This window comes from Dromiciops gliroides, chromosome 4 (genome assembly GCF_019393635.1).
Source record: "Dromiciops gliroides isolate mDroGli1 chromosome 4, mDroGli1.pri, whole genome shotgun sequence".
Classification (NCBI taxonomy): domain Eukaryota; kingdom Metazoa; phylum Chordata; class Mammalia; order Microbiotheria; family Microbiotheriidae; genus Dromiciops; species Dromiciops gliroides.
Genome location: NC_057864.1, coordinates 13,045,729 through 13,071,376, shown reverse-complemented (window position 1 = coordinate 13,071,376; position 25,648 = coordinate 13,045,729). Strand labels below are relative to the sequence as shown.

The window sequence follows — 25,648 nt, the reverse complement described above, 5'->3', positions numbered from 1 at the left end:
GAATATGGAGGGGCCAAGGACAGTGGGCTGAACCCTAGCTTTGGTGGGGTCTTTGTTCCTCATTTGTGATTTTGTACAAATAAGTCACTGGCCCGTGCCTGGCTTCTGTTCTTTTATCTTTTAAATGAAAGGGTGGGATTCTTAAGGTCACTTCAAACTCTAAATCTTTTGATTCACTGTATCCAAGGGGTTAAAAAAAGGTTTAAATAGTCATGTGATGCTTATTGAAAAAAAAAATTCCTGAGGCAATGAAGGCCATCTTTTGTGAGCTCTCTTATCTGCCCTTCTTATAATTCCCAAATTCATTGGTACCGTCTACTTTATGACAAAACAGTGGCCTTCTCCGAGTCCAGGCCAACCTCTCTAGATGAGCCCTTGATCCCTTCCCCTCTAGTCTTCACCAGCAGATTACCTCCGCCAACACCTCCACCTAAATCTTCCATCTCTCCCTACCTATTGGTTCCTTCCACGATGCCTTCAAGCATACCCAAGTCTCCCCCATTGTCAAAAATGCTTTGCTTTACCAGCCTCTGAAATCATCCTCCTATAAATGTCCTTCTTTTCTCAGATAAAGGCTTAGAAAAAAGGCTATCTGTGCCTTTTGGCTCCCTTTCAGCTCCTCTTACCTGCTCCTTAACCATTTGTCATCTAGCTTCCTACTTTATCACTGAACTGGTAATTGCTCGGTCAGTGGTGTCTTCATCCACAAGTTCAAGTCACTATCTACATCTTGTCTATATCTAGTTATTTTTCTGTTTTCTCCCCCATTAGACTGTGAGTTCCTAGAGAGCCAAGAATGTTTTTGCTTTTCTCTGCATTGCTGGCACCTCTAATACAGCAGGTACTTAACAAATGCTCATTGACCTTCTATGTGGAAGCTCTACTGAACTCTTGAACCACTAATGTCCTATTACCCCAAATAACTTATATTTAATTACTTTGTATTTTTTCATGCATGCTGTATGTGTTCATTTGCACATGGTCTTCTCAGTAGAAAGTAATCTTTTTGAAATCATGGGCTGTTTCATCTTTAGTTTTTATACCCCAAAAGTTTACATGGCTTAGCACACAGAAGGTACTTAACTCCCCCCAAAGGTCCCTAATTGTTATGAATGTTCACAATCTTTGATTATTCCCAGCAGCCAGTCCCTCAACTAGAATCTTGTCTGACTCTACATATGGAAAAATAAGAATCCAGAAGCCATAATAGACAGCCTTGATATTTTTTTCTATAATTTATTTTTCAACAATAACACTTCAGAAAACAAATTTTGACATCTCTCTCCCTCTTCTCCATGTAGCCTTGTAGAGACAAAGGGGCTGATCTAGGTGCAGAGTGCTGAATTCACTGTAAGATTGTGTTGTGTCCATTGATTTCTTTTAACTGTGTCAGAGGAGGATTTGATGTGTTTTTGAGGCAGGAAGGGGAGGGAGGTAGTATCTGAAAATGAGAGAGATATAAAAAGGGCATCAATAAAACTTATCAAAAAATCTAAAGGCAACAACAACCAAGCTGTCTTAGAGACAGCAAAGTAGTTTTTTTTTTTTTTTCCACCAAGATCGAAGAAAAGAGAATAGGAATTCTGGGACAAAAGGAAGAAAGGAAACATGAAATGGCAAACAGCATGGAGAAGTGATTGGCCTTAGAGTGTTCAGAGATTCCTGGAGAGCTCTAGAGCTGCCCTAAAATGGGTCAGCAGCAGGTGGCAGTTGGAGTAGAGAGTAAAGTAGAGAGAGAAGTTAGAGTGGGGTGGGGTGGAGGCTTCTTCCCACCTTGTTCTTAAACTCAAGAATTCTCCTGGAATTCTGCTGGCCCCCAAACCAACATGAAATATGGCAACAGCTACCAGCCTTCCCTGAGAAGCCAGCCAATCACTATCCTAGCAGCTGAGAATTCGCTAAGATGGAGAGAGGGAAATGACAGATTCTTGCCTTTCCTCCTTGTTAAATTTTCCCCAGGAGGCTTCTTTGACCATTTGCATAGAGGACAGAGTATGTCTAACTATTTGGTTTCTTTCTTGGTATGTTTTTCCTGCTTTATATTGTAAAGCTGCTATTCGTAAGGTGGCTAAAATTCTAGCTAAACTGTCTAAAAATCTGAGTGGTCACCATAAATTAGGAGCTTTAGCAAGAGTTTAGACTTTTAAGCATTTATTAAGGTGCATTAGGATCTAGTGATCAGACAGAAAAAGGCCAAGATTCCTTCATCTATCTATCTCAGGGAGCCAGCATCTCAGCTCCACTCAAACCGAGGTCCTGAGCGAACCATGATCCTTTCATAAGGGGCTCAAGCTTTGGTTGCTATAATTAATTACTCAAAGTAGCCACATTGAACCTAGAAAAAGTAGCAAGAGTTTGTAGAAAAGGAGTTCTTAACCCCTTGTGGGTCAGGAATTATTTGACAGGCAGTCTAATGAAGCCACAGTTCCCCTTCTCAGATACAATGTTTTTAAAAATGCGAAGGAAATGCTAAATTTCAGTTCAAGGTTAGTGAAAGTAAATACATTTTTCTCCATCCCACTTTACAGACTCCACACCATCCCCATCCCCATCCCCACTCCCACCATGACTATCCACAGACCTCCAAGAGGGGCTTCTGTGTTACGAAAAACAAACTTCATTCTTAAATGATTTAGGTGTCTAGTTATTATGATATGTTTGTCAATTTTAGCCATTTCTGTTTGTTTTGTTTCTGTAGCTAAATGATTAACTTCATTTTTACAAAAGAGGACAATATTTAATACAGACTGTTATAACTCCTTAAAAGCTTAAAATTGAAATTAATTTCTTAATTAAGCTTTTTACCCATTATGCACTCATAACTGCTTTGTTCTAATGGTTGTGCATAATATTTTAAGGCTGTCATTAATTTTATTGCTTTTCTTGGAGTTTATTAAAGTTTTTTTTAATTATGGAGAAAGGAATGAAGAAAAGTGGTATAATTATAACAAAACTGTGAAATGTCAAACAGTCAAGTTTATATGTAATAACAAATATCTCTAAAAAGTAAGGGTGGGAAACCTTTATCTTGGAAGAGTCACTGACTCCAAGAAAAAAAAAATCATTCAACAATCATTTAAGTATTTAATAAATGTTTAAAGTACTTTGTTATTCATTGAAGGGAAAAATGATGACTAAGAGAATCTATTCCTCCAAGAAGCTTACAATTGAATAGAAGGGAAAAGATATGTCTTGAAATTCAGTTCGGGGCAGCTAGGTGGCACAGTGGATAGAGCACCGGTCCTGGAATCAGGAGTACCTGAGTTCAAATCTGGCCTCAGACACTTAAAACTTACTAGCTGTGTGACCCTGGGCAAGTCACTTAACCCCGATTGCCTCACTAAAAAAAAAAAAAAAAAAGAAAGAAAGAAATTCAGTTCAGTTGAAGGCCTCACTTCATACTTTACCAAAAAAATGGAGGCCACTCACCAACAACTTTCCTTTCTCCCTTCCTCCTTAGCTCATAGTTGGTTATTGTTTATCATCATCATCATCCTCCTAATATTATTATTAGCCTTTGGTCACCAGGCCCTCAGTCTGGAGATGACTTTATTCTCTGAGTCTTCATTTCATTCCTTAGGCTTTTAGGTGATAGAATGGTTAGAATGCCCAGTCAAAAGCCAAGAAGACCTACATTCAAATGTGTCCTCAGACAGTAACTGTGTTACCCTGGGCAAGTCACTTAGCCTCAGGTTTCTTAACTTTAAAATGGGGATAATAACACCTAACCTGCTCCCTCCTCAGTGGGTTGTTTGTCCACAAAGATATAGTTTGATATAAAAATTGCCTTTGAAAGCTTCTCTGGTCTGTTCTCATGTTTTTATCAAGGATGTCCTTATTCTACACACGATTATCACATATGTATACATACACAATACATACATGCATACATATACAATGTATACACAAATATATTATCATAAACAAAATTCAGCAAATAAAACCAAATATTTCAACAAACTAAGGCATCAACCCCTAAAGAAAAACCTTGAAATGCAAATTATATACATAATCTAAATTTTAACAAATAGTACTTATGGGAAACTCTGGTAGGGGGTGGTCATGGGCAAAATCACCTACACTGGGCTGGCGTGGATGGATTGTGCTCTGGACTATTAGAGGGAGCATTAATTCCATATTTAAGAGTAATGGGGGGGGTGGCTAGGTGGCACAGTGGATAAAGCACCAGCCCTGGATTCAGGAGTACCTGAGTTCAAATCCGGCCTCAGACACTTGACATTTACTAGCTGTGTGACCCTGGGCAAGTCACTTAACCCCCATTGCCCTGCAAAAAAACAAAACAAAACAAAACAAACAAAACCAAAAAAAGAGTAATAGGGTCTGTCACAATCATAGTGTCTGAAGGTTTACATTAAGTGTGTGAGGTATATAAGGAAAGTATACCTATATAAAAACAAGATTTTCTGTCCCCTCCTCATTCTCCCTTGCCCCAATGTGCTCACTTGTCAAGCTTCTTTGTCTTCACAATTTAAGAGTTAATGTTAGTGAATGGTGTTGCCATAACTTCCAAAGACCTCATTTTGCAGTTTCAGGAAACCAGTAAGTCCCAGGAAGACTTTGTGTAGAAGTTTTTCCAAGAAGGCAGGTTTATGAATTGGTGATTGCTAATATCTGCTTGGTCATTCCTTGGCCCCCTTTTAAAAATAACCTCTTTGGGGCAGCTAGGTGGTGCAGTGGATAGAATACCAGCCCTGGATTCAGGAGGACCTGAGTTTAAATCTGGCCTCAAACACTTGACACTTACTAGCTGTGTGACCCTAGGCAAGTCACCTAACCCCAATTGCCTCACACACAAAAAAAATACTCTCTTTGATCTTTCCCATTCTTGTGGTTCCTTCTCTCCTTTGAGATAGTCTGAAAATAAGGAAGAGATCAGTCTAGATGGCATTTCAGAAATTCAATGATATTTTTACTGACATCAAACTTCTTGGTATGATGAAAAGCTATACCATGTGCAAGAAGAGACTTCAGAGGTCATTTAATCCAAACTTTTCATTTTACAGATTAGGAAACTAGGGACAAAATAAGAGAATAGATATGTCTATGATCATACAGCTAGGCAATGTCAGAGCCAAAATTCCAATCCTGATCTTCTCATTCCAAATTCAGATGTCAATGTCCTCCCAGTGTCCTGGGATATCCTGATTACAAGGAAACAGGTCAGATGTCAATCCCAAGAACTATAAGAAACAAGTCTCTTAAATTTTGTTCTCCCTATTCATTTTCACTAGATTTTGCCTATATTTAAACATGTGTATTTTGCAGGAAGGAGAAGCTTGGGACACAATATAATTTGTCCCTAACCTGAAACCTGCTTAAATTTGGTCCTGGTTATTAGTATTCCCCCAATGAGGCTCCAATTATGGTTAAGACTTTTTTAAACTTTTAAAACGTAGGGGCAGCTAGATGACACAATGGATAAAGTACCAGCCCCAGATTCAGGAGGAAATGAGTTCAAATCTGGCCTCAGACATTTGACACTTACTAGCTGTGTGACCCTGGGCAAGTCACTTAACCCCCATTGCCCTGGGGAGGATGTTTAAAACTTAAAACATTCAATAATGTCACAATTTTAACATGCAATTTCAAAAAGTAACTCATCCTTTAGAATATGGCCAAGAAACTAGTTTCTATAGACTAGGATGCATATAAGACTATGTCTGCCCTACTTTTTGCAGACTTCATGTAGCTTTTAAATTTTGCCTTACTTAGGTGTCAATTTCCAGTAAATTATTTTCCCCCTCTCTTCTTTCCCATCATAGCTATGTGACACAGTACCTAATGCCTTTGAGCCTGGAGTCAGGAAGACTTAAGTTCAACCTCAGACACTTATTAGTTGTATGATCCTCATCAAGTCACTGAACTTCTATCTACTTCAGTTTCCTCATCTGTAAAATGGGGATCATTGTAGTATCTTCTCCTAGGGTTGTTGTGAGGATCAAATGATACAATTGTAAAGTGCTTAGCACAGTGCCTGACACATTTTAAGCGCTATATAAATGTCAGTTTGTGTTGTTGTTATTACCACCCCCAGATCATTTTCATGAGATAATTTATAAATGAAATGAGGAACATAGTAAAGAGTCACAACCTGGAACTTTGACTGATCGATTTTTCACTGATAAAGAGAGCAAAAGCTTTGGACTCCACCAGTACCCTGTGTCTTCTTTGAGGACATGGCAAGTACATTTCTGATGACTGAGTATGAAGGGCAAGGTTGGCCTCATCCCAGCCTGGAGAGTCATTAGCAATGGGCTGGTCACCAGGTGATGCAGCTTCTGGCCATGGCAAACCTGTGAACAAACATCCCAGAGAAATCCATGCTGAGAGGTCACATAATTTTAAAAGTACATAGAAACGAATTTTCAAACTATCTCAAAGAGGGGAAAGTAATTTTTGAAATAATGAAAAGGGTCATAGTCACCACTTTTTGATCAAAAAGGCAACAGGGAGGGGCAGCTAAGTGGCGCAGTGGATAGAGCACTGGCCCTGGATTCAGGAGGACCTGAGTTCAAATCCGGCCTCAGACACGTAACACTTACTAGCTGTGTGACCCCGGGCAAGTCACTTAACCCCAATTGCCTCACTTAAAAAAAAAGGCAACAGGGAAGAAATTATCAACTACTAACCCATGTGTGGATGATACTTTCATATGTCTGTAAAATCTTTATGAGTAAACGCAGCTAGGTGGCAGAGTGGAAAGAGCACTGGACTTGGAATCACTCTTACAATGCTCCTCACCTTACTTCTGCTTCTTGGAACCCTAGCTCACATCAAGGGTAAACTCACATGCCAACAGCTATGGGAAATCTTTCCCAAATTCCCCCAGTCATTAAAGAATCACAGAACTTTGAACGATAAAAAGGACTAGGGCAGGGGGCAGCTAGGTGGCACAGTGGATAAAGCACCAGCCCTGGATTCAGGAGGACCTGAGTTCAAATCCGGCCTCAGACACTTGGCACTTACTAGCTGTGAGACCCTGGACAAGTCACTTAACCCTCATTGCCTCACCCCAACCCCCCAAAAAACCCCAACCAACCAAAAAAAAACTAGACTAACCATCATGTCCAATCCATACCTGAAATAAATTCCCCTGAATAAATATCTTCCAGTCACTTAATGTTCTGCCCTCTCAAAAATTATTCATAGAGAAACTTGGGGTCATGGAAAGCACTGTGTGATGTTCCAAAGGCAATCCAGGCTGCTCTCCAACTTATGTTCAGGGGAGCCATACCTTGTTGTCTCTGTGGATATCTGTCTAATATATACAAACCCAAAAAATCAGCTCTATAGATTATCCATCAAACTCCATGTTGGTTTGTCTGACAATCATTCTTCATTTGCTTCATTTTCCCTGTGTATTTAGCTAGAATGGATTTGTGTCCTTGGTAGTATATCTGAAGCCTCTGAAATATTGCAGGACTAAAAGAAATCTGCTCAAAGTTATCCATGAACAGGGACATGTGGCATTTATCACCATTCATGGGGACCTCTTTTCCATCTGAATCTTCTCTACGCTGGTGGCGGCATACACTTTTGGCAAGCGACTGCCTTGTTATTGATCATCAGAGAATCATGGGGAAAAAGACATCTTTTGTCTGTTTCAAAAAATCTTGTATGGTTTCCCCACATGCATGGGAGATAGCTTTTTGGAAGAAAGTTTTTATGGTAGCCTTTGGCCCTACCCTATCTCCTAGCTTTTTTGTAGTTAACAAGCAATACGCACAGCAGGATCTCATATTATGTGCTTTACAAAGCCAGAGGGAATCCACGTTTTCACTTGTGTGACGTAGGGAGCTAGATGGGAAAACAAACATTGAAATTGCCTGGAAGCTCTGTTTTTATTTCAAAATAGGTCACTCTCTGTTTACATATAAATGTATGGTCCTAAATGTAAAAGCAGACACCTCTTAGAGATTTTCAGTTTATGTGTGGCTCTGTTTTTTCATCTACCTATTCTGAACCTTGATGTCACTAATAATCCCTGGCCCCATAAGACTATGAGATCATCTAGACAGAGCCTTATCTTGGAGGCCTGACCACTAAATCTCATTTGTTCTCTGTGGCTTATTGCTTCCATCTGGAGTTTCTTTAGAAAACTCTCTAAACCAAAGCTCAAGAGTAGCCCCCATCTAGATTTCCCCAAATATAGGTAAAAGTGCCTCCAAAACCTGAATTGATAGACAGTTTACCATATGGCGTAGTATGAGGAAGCCTTCATGACAAATGTGACAGAAATCTCTTAACATGCAAAAGACTCACAGGAGCCTATGAGCAAATAGAGAAATATAAAGCACTTGGGTGGGTGACAGATAGGTGGTACAGTGGATAGAGTGCTAGCCCTGAAGTCAGGAAGATTCATCTTTCTGAATTCAAATCTGGCTTCGGACACTTACTAGCTATGTGAGCCTGAGCAACTCATTTAACCCTGTTTGCTTCAGTTTCCTTATCTGTAAAATGAACTGGGGAAGGAAATGGCAAACCACTTCAGTATCATTGCCAAGAAAAACCCAAATGGCATCACAAAGAGTCAGCCTTGGCTGAAGTGACTGAACAACAGGAACAAAGAAAGAACTCTGCTGTATGTTTGGAAGGATCCTGATAACCTGGTCTACATTAAAGTAGCACCAGGCTTTCAAAGATGGAGGCCATGGTGGTGGTCCACTTCTTTCTCCAAGGAGCAACCTCTGAGAACATTTTCTTCTGGGTGATTCAGCACTCAAATGATTGAGCTTAAGAAATCTTGAACTAATATCCACAAAGCAGCCATTAAAAATGGGAAAGTCTATTCTCAGGAACTCTAGTATCTCAGCTGTGCTCAGAAAAGGAAAAAAAAAGAAACAGAAAAACATAGAAATTGGAGATCCAGGGTTTCTCCCTTAAAAACACAGTGTATGCTTCCCTTAGCTTTGCTCAGCACAGTACCCAGCACATAATAGAGATTTAATAAATGTTTATTTGTTGATGGATTCTCCTGTAAGTCACCACTTTCTGTTTCTGTGGAACTCCAGTAAGGAAAAAAAACTACAAAAAGAAATGACAACTGAGCTATTTCACAACTCATTTATTGACTACTAATAAAGGTTCATTTTTCCAAAGAGTCACAGTCACCAATGATCTTGGGCCCTTTGACTTTGGGATCTAATTCGAGGGGTTCCTCTCTGTCTTGTAAATAAGATGCAAGGAGGGGCAGCTAGGTGGCGCAGTGGATAGAGCACTGGCCCTGGAGTCAGGAGTACCTGGCCTCAGACACTTAACACTAGCTGTGTGACCTTGGGCAAGTCACTTAACCCCAATTGCCTCACTAAAAAAAAAAAAGTAAGATGCAAGGGCAGATATTTATCTCTATATAGGTGATGCCCCTCAGACAAAAGGTAAGACCTTAAATTTTATCAAGTGCATTTGAGTAGACTCATCTACTTAATCAAGGCATCCCCTGATTATAAGATCATAGATTAAAGCTGAAAGGAAACTTGGAGACCATGGAATTCGAGCTCTTCATTTACAGATGAGGAAACTAAGGCACACTGCCTTGAACTGGCTCTGCAAGAGTCATGCACTTAATAGGTGTCTGAGTCAAAATTTAACTCAGGTTTTCCTGATTCCAGATCCCACTACTCCATCTAGCCATTTAACTCCCGATCCACTCCTTACCTTACCTTACATTACTATCACATGTTTCTCAGGTTAATGTTATTGATCTGTAGTCAGAGGACCTAGGTTCAAACTGCAGGTCTGCTATTTACTGTTTAAATCACCTTGGGAAAATTCCTTACCCTTTTGGGACATCAGGTTACTCCTCTGTGAAACGGGGAGTTGAGACAAGATAATCCTCAATCTTCCGTCTTTATCTTATAACTCTACTTCAGATCTGTGGTTCAGATATAATTTCAGTTAAATAGAATTTTAAAGCTTTTTGCATGAACAAAATCAAAATAGATAAAATAAAAGTGGAATGCACTGATTGGGAAACCATTGTGTCAAATATCTCCAATAGGGATTGGTATCCAACATAAATATAGATTCAAAATGACTATGTAAAACTCAGAGCCATTCTTCAGGGGATATTTGGTTAAGGGATGTCAACAGTGTTCAAAAGACTAACTGAAAACTATTAAAAATCATTTGAAATATTGCAATAAATCACTAAAAATAAGAGTACTACAAATCAAAACATTCCTGATGTTTTAAATCACATTCAGTGAAATGGACAAAATGTCAAAAATATGGAAATGGTTTACCTTGCAGATGCTGTAGGAAGACAGGTACACATAGACTCTTGGCGGGGGGTGTGACTTGGCTCAACTGATAAATGTGTGATTATGTTTTTTTTTTTAAGTGATTCAAATGTTTATACCTTTTTTGCCCATTAGTATCAATGCTCAGCTTATACCAAAATATTAAAAGCAGAAATGATTGTAGTAGCAATGAACTATAAAACAAACTTCACTGTAAAATGGATGACCATGTGGTACATGAATATAATGAAATATTACTCAGACATATTATTTTCTTCCCCCATCAAATGCTCTATATCCCAGATCAACTGGATGCTTTTCTTTTCTTTGTACTTCAAAATCCATCTCAAGGATTCAGAGAAGCATGGGCAGATCAATATAAACTGATTCTGGGTGATGCAAACAGAACCCTGAAATAGAATGTGCAAAAGATTAAAACTATATTAAAATTTTTTTTAATTTTTAAAACTCCACAAAATTGAGCGCAAAGTAGTTGTTATGAGCAAGCTTGACTTTGGAGAAAATTTGGGAACATGTTTCTTCCCTTCATTGCAGAGGTGAAGGACTGGGAGTATAGGATATTTCATATACTGTCATACACAAATGATTTTTTTGCTTATTGTTTATAAACTGCATTTTTCTCTCTTTTGAAGTTTTTGTTATGAGGTGTGGCAAACGAAATAGAGAATATGGGCATCATGGGTCCATATCCAAAACAGGTCTTTCAGGCCATCATGCTGAACTCCCTCATTTTACAGATAAAAAAAACTGAGGTTCAAGGGAGTGAAGTGATTTATCCAAGGTTACCGAGGTAGTCAGTGCAAGAAGTTGGATTGAATCTATTTCCTCTTGCATCAGACCCAGTGTTATTTTCACTATATGGTTGTCTCTTATTTGGAGATGACTATAATATAAAAACAAATGGCAGCAATAAAAATTAGATTAAAAACTCAAAACGACTATTGACTTATACACCTATTTTCCCATCTATATTAACTTTTTCGAAGAATCATTTTCACATGCATTGAAGACCTCATTATTGGGGATATTAGGAAAACAAGCTCTTCTAAGATATATGTCATGGTCACCTCCATCTTTATTATCACATAATGGACAGAAAGATAAAGCAAATATAAGAGCTCACTATGGCTATTGTCTGGGGACTATAGAAAAGTATTTGGTGAAGTAAAATCCTGCTTGAAAGGCTCTTCTCTGAAAATGTGTTGCCTGTGGACTCATTAAAGTTATTCAATATTGAAAGAAGAAAAGAACAGAGATGGAGAGTCCAAGTTGGAGAAAGAGATTCCCCTTGAATGATGATGTCTTCCAGGTTCTCTTGTGTGTGATGATATTGTGCTAGGAATTTTTGTCTTTGTATTCCAAGTACCTAGCATAATGCATGGTACATAATAGACATTTAATAAATGTTTGTTGATTTATTGAAATCTATCTATATATCATGGTGAATCAGTTGGGTGATGTACAGTTCATCCATCAGTGCACAGAGAGGGAAGGGGGAGGGTCTTTTGTATTGCTATAGCTCACATATACCCACCAATATCATCACCCCACACAATTATGAATTGATATCAATTAACCAGCCTGACTTAAATAACTTTTAAAGGGGGTTATTTCTTTAATATAGCTTATTAAGAACAAATGGTGAAAAACATTCCCCCAGTCTATGACACTGTACATAAAATCTAGGAGAAATCAGACTCAGGCTCAGGTAGTAGATGTGGCAAAGGTATGACTCAGAGTTGCTCATTGCTACAAGCCCTTAGCTCCTCTTCATGGAGTTCTTCATGCAGTTCTCTTTAGGCTTGGTGAAGTTTTTAGCTGGGCACCTGGGAGAGTCTTAAAGGCACTTTGTTTTCATCTGCTTAGTTTGTTCACAGCTCTGATGCATGCAATATAGTCACTTTTCTGCAGATATTCCTAGGAATAGAGGCCAATATGAAGTACAAAAATCCTCTAAATATCCAATATTCACAAGGTTCTTAACTGTCAAAGAAGTAGAGGGAGACCACCAAAGCTTGATTCACTCTCAGAAGCTTGGTTAGAATGACTTCCACCTTGAAGCTGCCAGACATTGTGTCTTAGGGTTCCAAATAGGATTTTATGCAAAATCCACAAAGCATGACAAGTTTTATCAACTAATCCAAACACTTCTCCATTTCAGTTTGTCCAATGGTTTTCAAGGGTTTCTTAACTTACCTATTTTTATAATTTAACTTAAAACCTATGATTGATTGATTGAGTCCTAGGCCTTGTTGAGAGAAAGAGACAGAGACAGAGAAAGACAGAGAGGCAGAGACAGAGACAAAGAGACAAACAGAGAGACAGACACAGAGAGAGAGAGAGACAGAGACAGACAGAGACAGAGACAGAGAGAGAGAGAGAGAGAGAGAGAGAGAGAGAGAGAGAGAGAGAGAGAGAGACTGACTTACTGTTAAATAGTTACTGATCAATCTGTTCCCTTTTATTGCGCCCATTGTGTGGTTCACTCCTTTATAGGAAACATGCGTAATTTGATTTTAAAAAATCATTTTTTTTTATCTGGAAACAAATCCCATTAAAAAAGTGCAAGTGCAACAAAAATAAAGTTTCATTGTTCAGGAAACTTTTGAGAGTACACTATAAGAGTTTGCCAGACAGTAATGGGGTTGGGGAGGGAAAGAAAGTAAAATTCTTCAGGTCTTGGTAGCAGTGACAATCAGGAGAACCACACAATTCTGTCAATGTGGCTCACTTTTTAAACAAAACAGTAAGTTACACAAAGCTCCAATTCAGTTTGGGGTTGCCATGCCCTTCATCTACAATCAGCCAGCCATAGGCTCCTCTCCTCTTTCCCCCCTCCATCTTTTGGCTTCCTTTCTTTTCTTTGAGGCTCCAAAGTTCAAAGACTTTGCTTGACACCTTGTACTTCCCAGTGAAATGATTTTTCAATCCTGCTCCTTAATTTAAAAAAAAAAACTGTACTTCCCATTAGTCCCCTTTCTAATCACTCTTGGTATGTGAATATACATGTTTATGTATATTTCTATATGCATACATCTATATTTTTCTATCCACATATATCTAGCATAGAGGCTCCTTGGAGGCTGCCAGGCTGAGGTCATAGGAGATGCTGACCTTAATCAATCCCTGTCCTTTCCTCATTCATGCAGTTTGTCCTCAGTTCATAGATATGTGTTTGATGTTCTCTTCAACAGAGGAATTATAGCCCCTCTGTTTCAATTCTGCCTCAGATTCTGGAGGGGAAGGAAGGGAAGGGAATAAGCATGCATTAAATGACTATATGTGCCAGGCACTTTGCTAAGCACTCTTATGAACATCATCTCATCCCTTCCATTTCCTATGGGCAACTTTTCCCCTTTCAGCTGGTCTGGTGCTCCTTTGTAACCGCTCTGAAGCCTAGTACCTAAATGCTTAGGTGTCCATGAAGACTGCAAGATGCCAGTTGTCTTTTGAGGTCTCCTAAGTCCCTGTATCAATAGAAAGCAGACACAAACTGGTAACCCAATTTGGACCCAAGTTTACCTGGGAGGACATTGCCTTGAAGGACTGGACCTCCTTCCACCCATACTCTAGGGCTCAGAGACTTATCTTTACATCTTGAGGCTGGAAGGAAGAACATGCCTGAAGGGAAAGGATTGTTCCTTTGAGAACATCCAGAGTTCCAACTAAGGAGTCAATGAAAAGACTCCTAATAGACAGCAGGAAGCAGTTAGAGGATATATATGTATACTTGCTCTGATATGGAAAGTGGGGAACGTCTCTCCATCATAGATTCCCATGGGGGAATTGCACTCATACACACTCACATATGCATACATCCAATAGTACAAATGTATGGTGATTTGGGCCCAGAATTAGATGAGTAAGAAAGTAGGCTGGATTGCCTTCAGGGAATTGCAAGTCTCCTTTAATAGCCACCAACTTTTTTTTTTCCTGGAAACAAATGCCTCTATTTTTATTATTAATATTCTACCAGATTTGTCAAATGGCTCTGAATCATGGAACAGTATACTCTCTGAGGACTTAAAATGAAAATAAGGTAGTAGGTTATGGAGAAGTGCATGGTAGGCATAGGAAGGTCACAATCAAAATGAACATTTGAAGGTTAGAGCAAAGTATACCATCAAGAAAATGGATGAACAGAAAAAGGACTAATTAGTGAGGACAGAAGACTAGTGGAGAGTTGAGGTGATATTTTGTTGTCTTCCCAATATCATGAGAAATAGAGGAAGAGCCCCAACAGGTTGGGTGGCCTTCTTGTGCTGGGGGACATGGATTGAAATAACAAAATAGGAAGGCAATGAACCCCAACTGATAGGATCATAGATACATTTGGGGATTTGAGTATGGTTACCTAAGCTTATACACTCCTGAGCACTCATAACCACACTGTAAGATCCTAAAGAGAAGTAAAGGGAAGGGACTTGTATCTTGGTTATGCTTTGCATCAATTCCACTTCCTCCCCTCTCCTCCAGCACAATATTTTTCAGGTACAACGAATGCTTATCTCATGTTTTCTCCCAAATGGATGGATAATGAGGAAGTCCTGCTCAAAAGAGGAGAGTCAGAAATAGAAAACAACATCTTTTTTTGTCTCTTCCTTCAATTGCACTTGACACAATTGGTAAGAATTAAGATCTAGGTCAATATGTTGGGCATCACCATTTTGCTCACTCAACATTTTTTCCCTCATACCTTTCAATTCAGTTCAATACAATATAATTTGTATTTTGTCAAAAGATTTTATTGAAGCCATTGCTACAATTATTGTAGTTTGGGTTTTTAAAAAAATGATTATTGACCCCCAAAACAGCAATAAAACAACCCCTGGAGCAGTAAAACCCACAAAAAGACAGGTTGAGATAATTTTCCAGCCAAAGACAGCTTAGAGGGGGCTGTGCTAGGCTGCAAGAACAGTCTGACCCAGTGATCATGCCAACACACACTCCAGGTATTCTGTGCCAGATTAACTTACCCCGACCCTCCAAATCAGCTCCATCTTCTGGAACTAAACTTAAGGTCAGGTGAGAGGGCTGAATGGCTGGCCGTGGCGGGGAGGTGGGGGGAGGGGCAGTGGAACAGGGGTATCTGTGGGACCTAAGGAGGAATTCAGTTGCCCCACCCCAGCAGGGAACAAGTAAGAAATCTTGATTGGTGGGAGGCCCAGGTGGGGGAAGGGTGCAGGCTTGTCAGTGCTAAGACCCACAGCACACAAAGTTCTGCTGGCAGGTTAATTAGTAAGTTAACTCAAGGTTATCTTTGGACCAGAGGACAAGCCAGGTGAGTGAAAAACCTGCCCTCCCTCAAACTGAAATACCTGGGACCCTTTGAAGCTTGGGACAATGTAGCTTGGAAGTAGGGACCCACTGTAAAAGGGAGTTAAAAGTCAAGTAAAAGATGGCAAGATTAGTAAGCAAAAAAAGTTGAGAATTATGGAAAGTTTCTTTAGTGACAAGGAAGATCTAGATACACTTTCAGAAGAGGATAATAACCTCAGGGCCCCTACATCCAAAACTTCAAAGAAAAATATGAATTGGTCTTTGGCTATTGAAGTGCTCAAAAGAGAAAGTAGGAGAGATAGAAGTAAGATTTGGAGAGGTAGAGGAAAAACGGAAAGAGAAATGAAAACGATGCAGGAGAGTCATGAGAAAAAAGTCAACAAGTTGAAAAGCCAAATAAATGGAAAAGGAGATATAAAAGCTGGCTGAAGAAAATAATTATCTAAGAATTAGGATTGAACAAATGGAAGCTAGTGACTTTATGAGAAACCAAGACATAGTAAAGCAAATCCAAATGAATAAAAAATATAGGGCAATATGAACTATCTCCTTGCAAAACAGCTGACCTGGGAAATAGATCCATGAGAGTTAATTTGAAAATCACTGGACTACCTGAAAACTATGACCCAAATAAGAGTTTAGACAGCATCTTCCAATAAATTGTTAGGGAAAAATGCCCTAATATTCTAGAAGCAGAAGGTTAAATAGAAATTAAAATAATCCACTGATCACCTCCTGAAAGAGATACCAAAAGGAAAACCTCCAGGAATATTATAGCCAAATTCCAGAGTTTCCAGGTCAAGGAGAAAATATTTCAAGCAATTAGAAAAAAGGAATTAAAATACTGAGGAGCTACAATAAGGATAAAACAAGATCTAGCAGCATATACACTAAAGGAATGAAGGGCATGGAATATGATATTCCAGACTACAGCCAAAGAATCAACTACCCACCAAAACTGAGTGTAATCTTTCAGGGGGAAAAATAAGACTTCAATGAAAAAGAAGACTTTCAGGCATTTGTGATGAAAAGACCTGAACTGAATAGAAAATTTTACTTTCAAATATAAGACCCTAGAGAAGCATTAAAAGGTAAACAGTAAAAGGAAATCATGAAGGATATTAAAATATTAAACTGTTTACATTCCTACATAGGAAGATAATACTTTTAACTCATAAGATCTTTCTCAGTATTAGGGCAGCTGAAAGACAGAGGACACAGGTCTGAACTGAATGGGAATGATGATATCTGTAAAGCATTTATTTTTTGTTTATCATTGTTTTTGTGGGGTGGCTTATGTCTGGGGCCAGATTTGGGCTCAGGGCATCCTGGGTTCAGGGTTGGTGCTTTGCCCACTGTGCCACTTAGCTAACCCATGATGACATCTTTAAAATAAAGTTAAGGGGGAAGAGGAATGCACTGGAAGAAAGGGAAAGGGAGAGGTAGACTGGGGTAAAGTGGCTCACATAAAAGAAACAAGAAAAAGCTTATGGAGGAGAGGGGGAGAGGGGGAAGGAGTGAGGGAGTGAGTGAACCTTACTATCATCAGAATTGGCTCAAAGAGGAAATAACATACATACTCAAATGGGTATAGTAATATATTTTGCCCCTAGGGAAAGTGGGAAGGGAAGGAGATAAAGGGGGAAGAAAAGGGGAAGGAAGGAAGGGCAGATTGGGGGAGGGAGCAGTAAAAAGCAAAACACTTTTGAGAAAGGTGAAGATATTCTGCATAACTACACATGTATGACTTATATTGAATTGCTTGGTTTCATAGGGATGGTGGAGGAAGGAGAAAATTTAGAACACAGAATTAGCCCTAAAACCTTAATCTCATCAGAGATGGCTCAAGGAGGGAATAACATATACACCCAATTGGGGGGAGTAATCTATCTAACCCTACAGGAAAGTAGGAGGGGAAGAAGATAAGGAGGGAAGGGTGAAAGGAGGGCAGAGCAGGGGAGGGGACAGTCAGAAGCAAAACACTTTTGAGGAGGAATAGGTTAAAAGAAGATAGAAAATAGAGTAAATATCATGGGAAGGGAATAAGATGGAGGGAAATAGTTATGATGATTGACTATAATGGCAAAACATATTATGGTACCTACTTTGCTGGACTATTGTGAAGAAAATTCTTTGTCAAGTTTAAGGTACTATATAAAAGTTATGATGAACAGAATGCTATCAGAAAAACCCGGAAAGACCAAATGTACTGAAGAAGAGTGAAATGTACTGTATACAAAATAACAGCAATAGGTGCAGCTAGGTGGCAGAGTGGATAAAGCACTGGCCCTGGATTCAGGAGGATCTGAGTTCAAATCCAAACTCAGACACTTGACACTTACTAGCTGTTTGACCCTAGGCAAGACATTTAACCCCCATTGCCCCGCAAAAAGAAAAGAAAAGAAAAGAAAAGGTCAAAATAACAGCAATAGTGTAAGATGATCTACTGGGAAGGACGTGGTTATTTTCAGCATTACAATGATCCAATATAACTCTGAAGGACTTATGAAAATTGCAATCCATCTAAAGAGAATGAACTGATGGTATCTGAAAACAGATTGAAGAGTAATTTTTTTTTACAGTTCCTTAATCTGAAGTTTTGGTTTTCTCTGTTTTCTCTCACAACCTAGCTAATGTGGAGATGTTTTCCATGACTACTCATGTATAACCTATATTGAATTGCTTGAGTTCTTGGGGGTAGAGGGTGGGAAGTGAGGGAGGAAGAGAAGTTGGAACACAAAATTTTAAAAAATGAAGTCAAAATTTGTTTTTACATGTAATTTGGAAAATAAAATTCTAGTAAAAATATGATTATCATAATTCCCCCCTCCAGTGTTAAATTGTCCTTACATGTTTAACCTAAATCTAGCTTGTGCTCATTTTTTTCATATATTGCTGAAGTCTTTTGCTAGGATTTTATTTAAATTTTTATACATCAATATTTATTAGTGATACTGGTCTAGAGTTCCTTTCCTTTTCATTTGATGTTTGGGCTAGATATTTGGACAATATCTCAACAATGACATTTCATAGAATATTGTTTTCTCAATTTTTTAGAATAATATATATAGCATAGGCATCAATTTCTCTGTAAATGTTTGATCGAGTTTATGTGTAAGTCAACTTAATCCATTTTCCCCATCTGGTAGTTCTTATATATTCAAAGAGTCTGGACTTGTTATTTCTTTAATATACAGAATTCTCAGTTGAGGGAGTTCATGTAAATCTGTGTTTTCTCTGCAAGTTATGGTCTTAGAGTTGCTTAGAGCAGGGGTGTCGAACTCTGCAGCCTACAAAACTCTTCAATATTGCTGACCCAGATTAAAACATAATTGGGATAACCAGACAGTGTCAAATACCTTAGCATTTACCTGCCAAAACAGATATAGAAACTATTTGAAGATAAACATAAAACACTTTTTATACAAATAAAATCATATCCAAGTAATATTAATTATTAATGGGCGTATAAAGCCAATATAAATTTTAAAATGACAATTTCACTTAACTAATCTATGGCTCAGTGTCATTCCAATTAAATTATGAAAAATTATTTTACTGAGTTAGAAACAATAATATCAAAGTTCATTTGAAAGAACAGAAGGTCAGAGATTTCAAAGAAACCAGGAAAAAAATGTAAAGGAAATAGTTTTAGCACTACCAGACCTTAAACTATATTATAAGTTGAGAGCACTGCTGAAGTATAAAATGGATAATGTTATTTGAAATTAATTTTTGTATAAATAAAATCTATGTAGTCAAAAATAGAAGGAATGAAGAAAACTGTGGGGAAAAACTTTTATGGGTAATCTCTCAGATGGAACATGATTGGGTTGGAATATTGTGGTGTAGGAGCTGGTGAGCTGGTCAACTTGAAAAGGCATGGAAAGACTCAGACTTGTGAAAGAAGATGCTATTCACCTTCATGGAAATATGTGATGAGTGAAAACAAGCATAGTGCAGTTTTATATATGTGTATGAGTTTATACATATATAAAAAATCTATATATATATATATATGTGTCTGTATACATATCTATGTCTAAGTCCATCTCTGTGTGCATTGCTCTCTCTCTGTATGTGTGTATGTGTATATAAATGTGTATGTATACACACATATATGTATCTGTATACACACATATGTGTGTATGTACATATATATGTACATATATATGTATGTATGTAAAATCACACTTAATTGCAGCCTTCTTTAGGATTGTGGGAGGAATGGAAAATAATAAAATAAAAAGTATAGAGCAGAGAACAAAAGAAAACCAACAAGGAAGCAAAATTGGGCAGATTTCAAAATAGCGTATAATATTTATTATAGTGTTTGTTTGTTTTGCGGGGCAATGAGGGTAACATGACTTGCCCAGGGTCACACAGCTAGTAAGTGTCAAGTGTCTGAGGTCAGATTTCAACTCAGGTCCTCCTAAATCCAGGGTCAATGCTTTATCCACTGTGCGACCTAGCTGGATCCCATGTAGGTTTCCTTGACATGGCAATTTATTGCTTTATATTGTACATGGCAACATTTTTTCTCATCCTGTATTTAAGTTTAAAATTTAAATAAAAATAAAAATAATTGGGACATGTTTGATAAAATAAATTAAATTAAATTGCAATATAGATAATGTTAATTTGTAGTTTTCTAAGTCAATATGCAGGAGGTAGGTATCATTTCTACTTGAATTTGACACCACTGTCCCAGAGAACAGTGATGCTGTCAAAGGCAGTACTTCAAACTAGGATTTTTTGGCTTCAAAGATAGCTATTCCCCAAGGCACTATGCCTCTTTCGTGTGCTCAATTTCATTTTCTGAGATTGTGTTTCAAGATCTCTATTTTGTATTCTCTTAATTTAGGTATTTTGCATTGTTAGAGGTAATCCTCTATTTTTTTTTAAATTTCTGTTCTGCTAGCCTATAACTATAATACATTCTGATCATTCTTTTTATTTCTTTCATTGTAATTTAATTTTTATAATTTCCTTTTGATTGGGTTAGCTCAATTGATTCTCTTCAATATTGATGATTCTATTCATTTTTTTCCAAATAGCTAGCTTTTAGATTTATCAGTTATTTTTGTTTTCCACTTTATTTCTCTACTTTCCAACATTTCTGTTTTTGTGTTAATTTTGGATTTGTTGTTGATAATTCCATTAACTTGACTTCAACAAGCATTTATTAAAGCCTAACCTGTTCATGAAATTGTGCTGGGTTCCAGGAATATAAAGTAAAAATTAAAAAAAAAATGAAGAAACTTTTTCCTTCATGGAACTTCTATTCCACTGGAGAAATGCATGATTCCTGAAAGGTAGCAGACTGTAAAAAGTCATTTCAAGATGGAGAAAGTGCTCAAACCTGAAAGAATCCAGAAAGCTTTCTTAAAGGTGGTGGTGGCTGAACTATACTTTGAAGGAAGTTAGGAATTCAGGGACAGGAAGAGAAAGAAAGAATGCATCTTGGTTGTCTAGGCATTGTATCAAGAACGAACATTTTTATATATATTTTATATACAGTGATAATTAGTTCTGTAGTTCTATATTTGAATTGCAGAACAATCCTGTGAGGTAAGCATTATTATTATAATCTTTGTTTTACAGAAGAGGAAACTGAGGCTAGAAAGGGTAAATGATTTGCTCAGAGTCCCACAGTATCTCCTGGATTCCAAGTCCAATGCCCATGTACTAATGTCTCTGGTTAGTAAGCTCTGCAAGCCAGTCATTGAGAAATTAAAACCAGATACTAGGAGTGTCGAAGTATTATAGCCATCAGCGATGTAGAAGTACAAATACAAATTTAAAAATCACACTGTGTACTCTGACCTCTATTTTTAAGGGGTCAGATAATAGCATATAATCATAGTCTTACCCATAGGTGCCTCTATTGAAGAACAACAACCAAAACTCCAGAAAGTACATTTTAAAGCACTGATAAGTTCAACCTTTTTGTTGCTGTTGGTTTCTTCTCAATGCCTCTATCAGAAGTGGGTAAAATACTTGAAGTCAATATAACACTATGCTTCACTTCTTTAGAAAGAGCCTGTCCTTGTCCTCTCAGACACCTAAGTATAAGATGAACTGATGACAAAAATTATTATGTACCTGAAAACACCATGTGACTCATGCCCATTAAGAAGATTACACTCTGCATGTAAAAATGGGTTTGACCTTTTCTGGGAGAAAGAAAGCTCGTGGGTTACTCATATTGTTCTGAAGCCCATCACAAGATTAAAGAGTGTGGGAAATACAAAAACACATAATGCACCATAATAGTTAATGACTTGGTACAACTAAGACCCCTGGCAACATGTTTTCTAACAGGGACAGAATAGCTCTGGAAGAAAGGGGTGGGGGTGCCCCAAATCACCACTATTGATGAAGGAGAGGGGAAATGGTGATATGTCAAACAGGTCCCTTTCTTTCTAGATGACTCATAAATCCAGCCCAATACTGTACTCATTCTTTTGTTTACTTACTCTTACATGGTCAAGGCTCCCCTTATCCTCTGTGGCTCAGATTAATGGATACTTACCGTCCTCTAGAAAAGAGGCCTTGAACAACGACCCTTTGTAGTGACAGAAAATGTGTCAGCAAGGGTCTTACATGGAAGCAGTTGTTGGCTTTCAGCCCTGCCCTCAGTGATCTGACATTACAAGTTCTTGGCACAGGCCTCAATAGTGCAGCTAATGGATGGGCTGTAGAGTAACAATTGTTACAAGGCAGCAGAGTGATGCCCGACTCTGGCAGAATGAACTGGAGTAAGCCCAGGCACCCATTAGCTAGCAATTTCCAGGCCACAATGAGATGGAGGCGACTCAGGTTAAGGAGGCAGGCTCATGGGATTAAGAGCTGGAAGAGAGGGGCAGCTAGGTGGTCCAGTGGATAGAGCACCTGTCCTGGATTCAGGAGAAGCTGAGTTCAAATGCGGCTTCGGACACTTGTCACTTACCAAGCTGTGTGACCTTGGGCAAGTCACTTAACCCTCATTGCCCCGCCAAAAAAAAAAAAAAAAAGAGCTGGAAGAGGTCTCAGTGTCCCTCTAGTTCAACCCTTTCCTTTCACAGGTAATGAACTGAGGAACAAAATGAATTAATATACCCAAAGTCCCACAGTTGGTAGGGCAGAGTCTCCTATGTAGGATCTTGGCCCAGTAGACAGCGGCTCTGAATTCAGAGGTTATTTGTCTGCGGTCATTTTTTCAGTAGCATCCAGCTCATCACGACCATATTTGGGGTTTTCTTGACAAAGCTACAGGAGTGGTTTGCCATTTTCTTTTCTAGGTTTCAGAGGACCCGGGTTCAGATTCAGAGTCTTACTTTTTGAAGGCCTTTGGCCAACCCAGTTGACCTTCATGGCCTCAGTTTCCTTATCTGTAAAATAAGGGGGATCTCTGAGGTTCCTTCCAGCTCTCAATCTTGACCATCTCCATTTTGGCCATCAAAATCCTACTTGCCATAGGATCCTTAAATAATGGCTCCTGCTTAACCCAGCTTTCCTTCTCTTCCGTAAGAAGAAGCTAGAGAACTTCAGTTTGGAGAACAGAAGATTGGGGGGGGGGGCGACGGGGGGGGGGGGTGTGGAATGATAGCTGTCTTTAAGTCTGTAAAGTACTCTGGAGGAAGAGAGATGAGACTTGTCCTGCTTGTCCCCAAAAGGCACAAATAGGCTTAATTAGATAGAAATTACAGGACAAACTGATGTAATGGAAAAATTTCCAAAAAGTAGACCCGTCCAAATGTGGAATGAGCTAGGTGGTGAGCTCCCCATAACGGGAGGTCTTCAAGCAAAGGCTGGCAGACTCACTTGTTCGTTATTATTGGAGGAAGGATTCATGTTCCAACTTTCTGGAAGGAAAGTTATATTGAAGCAGAGATTTAGAGGTGGGAGGGATCACGGAAGACATCAAACCTCTCCCTCCTTCATTTAACAGCTGAGGAAATTGAGGCAGAGAGAGGTTGGGTGACTTTTCCAGGGTCACAGAGTTTCTAAAGGATTAGAACGTAGAGGAAAGGAAATGTTTGGTCCCCTGGCAATCCTCCCCATCAAAATCTTAACAGAAAGGCCAGACAGAGCCTTAGCCCGAGTCTGTCGCTTGCCACTCGCCCACATCTCGCCCCAAGCCCGTCCCAGGGTGTGCAGGCTGCGGTTTTTCTAGGAGTTTCTCGTTGTCCCAGACGCTCCCCTACGCAGTATCGCACCGAGTCCCACAAATCATCGCCTTCCCAGGCTGGCGGGCTCCTTTCCACAAAAGCATTTTCCTGCACTGTGCGGTGCTGTGCGGTGCGGTGCGGGTGCAGTGCTCGAAGCCTGCTCCCCTCCTCCCCACTGCCTACTTCTCTGGGCCTGCTTCCCCTCTCCTTGGAGCGCTCTGCCCGTAGGCTTTGTGCAGCCGCCCGGGAGGGAAAGAGAAGAAGAGGGGAAGAGATGGGGAGGGGAGAGGAGGGATGGTAGCGTGAGACCAGGATCACATTCTCGGCAGATGCCTAGCGAGGGGCTGACACACTGGGAAGAGGGGCAGCGGATGGAAGAGAGTGCGGGTGGCTAGTGGAGGGTGCGTGGAGCCCCCAGCTGGGAATTATGAATGGGGGGCGGGGAGACGATGATGGGGGGAGGGGATCCAACGGAGGGGGCGCGTTGCCACTTAGAGCTCCGAAGAGGCCAGCGAAGGTGTGTTAAAGCCTCGAGAGCCCCTAGGGGGTAGAGAGGGCGGGGTGCCAGGGCTCCCCCGGGCTTGCTACGGGGCTGAACGAAGAGGGGGCGTAGGAAGAAGGGCCCCTCCCAGTTACCTGCCCCGGGCTCGCCGAGGTCCCCAGGGGGAGGAGGCAGGCTGAATTGCAGACTCTAGATGGGAGCCTGAATTGACAGGTGGTGGCCGGTCCCGTCGCAATCCTCTGCTGAGCTCCGCGGGGCGATCGGCCACATTGTCATTCCCCGCACCGGGCGGGCTGCGTGCAGCAGTGCCTGGGAGAGCCTGGCTAGGCGGGGGCAGGGGCGGGGGAGGAGAAGCAGGGGGCTCGTGGGAGGCCCACCGACTTCAGTCCCCAGCCCTCCACCCAGCCGCCAGTCCCGAGAGGGGCGGAGAGGAGAAGCAGGGGGCTCGGTGCAGGAGGGCAGGCGCTGGAAAGCAGCCCGGTGGCGCACAGCGGCTGCCAGCGGCCCGTCGGCCTGCCTGCGATCCGCGTCCCTCCCGTGGGCAGCGGGCAGTCGATCCCGGCCGCCCCAGCCAGGGCCCCCCGCACGCCCCCGCCCCCGCCCTCACCTTGTCTTCCCCTCCTCCCCGCCTCGCCGCCACCCCCTTCGGCCGGGCTGCGAAGCGAACGGCGCGCCAGCTCCTCGCTGCCCGCCCGGGCTCTTCTCTTCCCCCGCCCCAGGAGAACAGAAGCGGCGGCTGCCGCGCTGGCCCCGGGCCGGGAGGAGCTGCAGCGGCGGCAGCTGTGTCTGGGAGCGCCGAGGAGGAGCTGGCGGTAGCAGAGGCAGCATCAGCCAAGAGAGAGAGAGCGAGCGAGAGCGAACGAGAAGAGCCGGGAGCATCCCAGAGAGAGAGAGAGCGAGAGAGAGAGAGCAGCAGTCCTGCGGCCAGCCCGCCGGGGGCTCGAGGTAAGGGCTGCCCAGGACGCCTGGGATTTGCCCCCCTCCATTCTTCCGCCGTTCCCAGTCCCATACATTGTGTGCAATCCCAAAGGGGGAAGGTGAGGATCCCGGGGCAAGGGTAGGGGTTCTCAGCTTAGTGCTGTGTACACAGGCAATTCGCAGCCGCCCAAGGGACGCTTGCACTGAGGCAGTGGCTGGTGGCCTTTTACAATGAAAGTCCCCCCCCGCCCAGGGTCCTTCTTCTATGCCCTTCCGTCCCTATCCATTTCCCCTCGACCCCACCATGGCTCCTAGCACCAGTGCATTTTGCTCCACATATCTCTGGGCAGGTAAGTCCCACAGGGAGAGGGATCCAAAACAACCCCGCCCCACTCCACACTTCCCAAGTGGCAATACGATCAGCCTGGGTGGGAGGCATAGATGACTTTGAAAACCCAAGAGAGAATTGGTGGCCCAAATTACCCAGGACCTTCCCACGAGTGAGCCCTGCTATC

The 25,648-nt window shown here is 40.7% G+C and overlaps 1 protein-coding gene and 1 long non-coding RNA gene across 3 annotated transcripts in view; one reads left to right on the top strand and one right to left on the bottom strand.

Annotated features, from left to right (window-relative positions):
• Nucleotides 1–1,264: 1,264 nt before the first annotated feature.
• On the bottom strand, nucleotides 1,265–24,784 carry LOC122753727. Its single transcript, XR_006356305.1, has 6 exons — nucleotides 24,350–24,784; nucleotides 22,096–23,942; nucleotides 10,263–10,669; nucleotides 9,798–9,892; nucleotides 6,113–6,314; nucleotides 1,265–1,441 (listed from the first exon to the last, which is right to left on the bottom strand). It is a non-coding gene; the product is annotated as an uncharacterized LOC122753727 (long non-coding RNA).
• The window catches only part of PDE4B (phosphodiesterase 4B), a 660,822-nt gene continuing 659,153 nt past the window's right edge, over nucleotides 23,980–25,648 (top strand). The window contains exons 1-2 of one of the 2 annotated variants that reach the window (XM_044001361.1): nucleotides 23,980–24,114; nucleotides 24,935–25,160. The gene's annotated coding sequence lies outside the window, so the exon portion shown is untranslated. Of the gene's footprint in view, nucleotides 24,115–24,844; nucleotides 25,161–25,648 lie in introns of those variants that run through there. The other variant, XM_044001359.1, reaches the window with a different exon arrangement.